The sequence below is a fragment of the Pinus tabuliformis genome, chromosome J (assembly GCF_031772625.1).
Source record: "Pinus tabuliformis cultivar Carrire ecotype Pingquan chromosome J, CPIR1, whole genome shotgun sequence".
Classification (NCBI taxonomy): domain Eukaryota; kingdom Viridiplantae; phylum Streptophyta; class Pinopsida; order Pinales; family Pinaceae; genus Pinus; species Pinus tabuliformis.
This window is the reverse complement of record NC_142295.1, coordinates 771,559,340-771,563,295: the sequence shown is the minus strand read 5'-3', so window position 1 is coordinate 771,563,295 and position 3,956 is coordinate 771,559,340.

The window sequence follows — 3,956 nt, the reverse complement described above, 5'->3', positions numbered from 1 at the left end:
TAGTAATGAAGTAAATGATGAATTGAATATCGGAGTCATCTTGGGAGAGCTTGAGGATATGCTGAAGTGGATTAAAATAGACAAGGGTTCTGGTCCGAGTGGATGGTCGGTTGAATTTTACCTTTCTTTCATCAATTTAATTGGACAAGATATACTAAAAGTGATTGAGGAATGAAGAACTAATGAAAGAATGTATGAAGCTTTCAATGCCACGTTTATAGATTTAATTCCCAAATCGGATAACCCCAGAAGCTTTAATGATTTTAGGCCTATATCTCTGTGTAATTGCATATATAAAATCATTGTTAAGATTATAGCAAATCGAATCAAGCCTATTTTATCACAACATATATCCAAGGAACAATTTTTTTTCTTGGAGAATTGTCAAATACATGAAGCTATTGGTATTTCTCAGGAAGGACTCCATTCCTTAAAAGTTAAAAATTTGAAAGGCATGATTCTTAAAATTGATTTATCAAAGGCATATGATAGGACCAGTTAGTTGTATATTCGGATGTTGTTGACTCACATAGGATTTCAAAATGCCTTTATAAATTGGATTATGTGTTGTATAACATTTATTTCTTTCAGCATTATTATCAATGGGTCAACTAGAATTTTTTTCCATGCGGAATGTGGCCTTCGGCAATGATTCCCATTATCACCTCTGTTATTTTTACTAGTTATGGAAGGACTTAGTGGGCTCTTATTCGTAGAAAGGAACCATGGGTGATTCAAAGGGGCAAAGATAGTTGAAAATATTATTTTGTCTCATCTACTTTTCGTAGATGATGTTCTCATTTTCACGAGTGGAGAAATCAATGATTCAACTGTTATTAATAGTACTATCCAAATATTTTGTAAATCTATAGGGATGGAGACTAATCAGGAGAAATCTACACTATCTTCTACAGGTTGTTCCCAATTTGAATTAAATTATGCTCATCAAAGGTTTCCCTATCACAAGTTGGAATTTGAAGAAGGATTGAAATATCTAGGTTTCCAGATAAAACCAAATAATTATAAAATTGCAGATTGGATGTGGCTTGTGGAAAAGATTGAAAGTAGGATTAATGTATGGTATCATAGATGGCTATCTAGAGCGGGTATAATGGTACTCATTAAGTCATTATTGGAGGCCATCCCTGTTTACTAGATGTCTTTATCATGGATACCTAAGGGAATCATTCACAAAATAAAACAGATTTAGTGTAGGTTTCTTTGGAGGGGAAAAAGGTAAGGAAGGCTTTTGAATGGGTAAAATGGGATCTCATTTCCATCCCTAAAAAGTGGGGGGGATGGGGGATGAAAAATTTAACTTGTTTCTCAAAGGCTCTACCAGCAAAAATGGGAAGGAAACTTATTACATTAATAATCTATGATTGGATGTGGTGATAAGAAAATACATTAGCCCTCTTCCAATACTGAAATGAATTCGATTAGCAACATGGAACCATTTAGAACTGTCTTCGATATGGAGAGGAGTCCTAAATTCCTTTAGTTATATTAGAGAAGGCCTGACATGGATAATTGGATCTGGCATGAAGGTTTGAATAAGAACATATGCATGTTTTGGAAGTTGTAATGCACATATACTCCCTCTAGATTTGATTCAATTCCTTGTAGACTCAGGGAGAAGCACCTTGGATTGGATAGCAGATCCTGATAATTCCACTTTATTTGGTCAAAGATAGAGGACTGCCCAAGAACTTCAGATCTAGGCACACTGGCATCAAGCTTTGGAACAATACACCAATGCACTCTTAGTTACGCATGTTAGAATTATGGATCGTGAAGATGAATGTATATGGTCTTTGGCCTCCCATGACAAATATTCCCCAAAAAATGGCTATTCATTCATATATATGAATCATGAACCTGAAATCATCTCCTGGTGATGGTGACTACTATGGAAGCTTAAGGGACGAACTAAAGCAAATATCTTTATGTGGTGTCTCTCATGTAACAAAGTTCCCACTGGGGACAACCTAAAGCACAAAACTTTTCAGGGACCAACATGGTGTATTTTATGCCAGGATAATGAAGAAACAATAAATCATTTGTTCTTTCAATGCCCATTTTCGATCCAAATATGGAATCAGATTTATCAATCATTGGCAATCAACATTATATGGTATGGAGAATCTATTGCAAATGCATGGGAATCATGATGGAATAAGGCTCACCCTACCAAGCTCAAGAATCTTCCCCTGTTCATTTGTTAGGGAATCTAGTTTGGTAGGAAAAAAATAAAATCAGGAAAAAGAAAAACACTGGGCCAATATTTGTGCACAAATAGTGGCAATTTATAACATTATCCTTCAGGTTGAGCAAATTTAGAGGCCTTGTAACATATGTGCAGAAGTTATCAACAAATCTCTCCCCTAGGCTTATTTTTATGTATCAGCACATCTGGAAGGATGTGGAGGGGGTGGAATATTACTTTTAAAAGAATATCATTATTTCAAAATGAAAATGGGTTTAGGGAGGGGCACAAACAATTATGTAGAGCTAAACAACCTTATACTTTTGCTTCTATTTTCCCTATAGAAAGATTGTTGACATCTCTAGATCTTTGGTGATTCTAAAATTGCTATAAACATGTTCAATCAATAGTGAAATTGTCACATGCACACACTCAGGAACTTGATGAAAGAAGTATTATCTTTAAAATCACAATTTGACTATGTGATATGTCATCATATTTACAGGGAAAGGAACAACATTTCCAACAGTCCATCCCAAGAAGCAGCACAACAATATTTTGGTATTTGGATTATCCATAAACATAATGGTCAAGACTTTTATTAGTACTTCCATCGCCCTTTCATTGATTAGTAGACACAAGATGAAACACAAACAAGAATCCAACTCAGCATATTTATGGACTCTTTTTGTTATTTTTTGACTATGTAGAAGTTCTGGAAAATGTATATATTTATAATTTTTGAACTATTACTGTAACCATTCATACTATATTATTTTTGGACACTTCATGGTATGTGGCCTGGTGTGGCCACCTTTTTTGAGATATTCTCCTTTGAAGCATTTACAACATGTAATTTTCAATATCTATATAATGAAAGTTAAGATTTTTCCCTGGGGGGAAAACATAAAGTTATTTGACTATTTATACACACACACATATATATAACATAGCGTAACATGTATTGTGTATAACTATAACATAATATAACCATAACTATAACATTTAACATAGCATAACTATTTAAAACATAATACACACACATACACAAACACACACACACACACACACACAGATATATATATATATATATGTGTGTGTGTGTGTGTGTGTGTGTATAACATTTAACATATAATTAGGGTAGGGGAGAGGGGGAAACCTCGTTTAACTCTGATGTTACACTTAATATCTTTCGACCACCCTTCATTGCTCTTTAGCTTGGCAATTACATTCTCATATAATCTTATAGCGACAGCTCTCAACTCAAGAGGAACCTTTAGCTCTTCTAATCTGTTCCAAAGGTTGTATCTAGGAACCGTATCGAAAGCCTTTCTAAAGTCCACAAAGCAACAAAATAAATTGGATTTATCATTATGACATTCCTCCGTAATGATCCTAAGTGTATCGTGGTGGTCTACTGTTGAGTTATGCCTTCTAAAACCTACTTGACCTTTAGCCCGCTTACCTTCACTTTCAAGCCATATGCTTAACTTATTTTCCAAAATACTACCATATAACTTGGCTAAGAGAGGGCTGATCATAATTTTCTGATAACTAGAGGGGTTATTTGTATCCCCACTTTTTAAAAATAGGGATAATGAGGCTCTCAGTCCAAGGTTTAGGGAAACCTTGCTTGATTGCTTGATTGAAAAGCTTATGGATGTGGGGGATGAGGACATGACCTCCAATTTTTAAGATTTTCACCTGGTAACCTTCAATGTCCTTAGCTTTCCCATTAGTGAGGCGACTA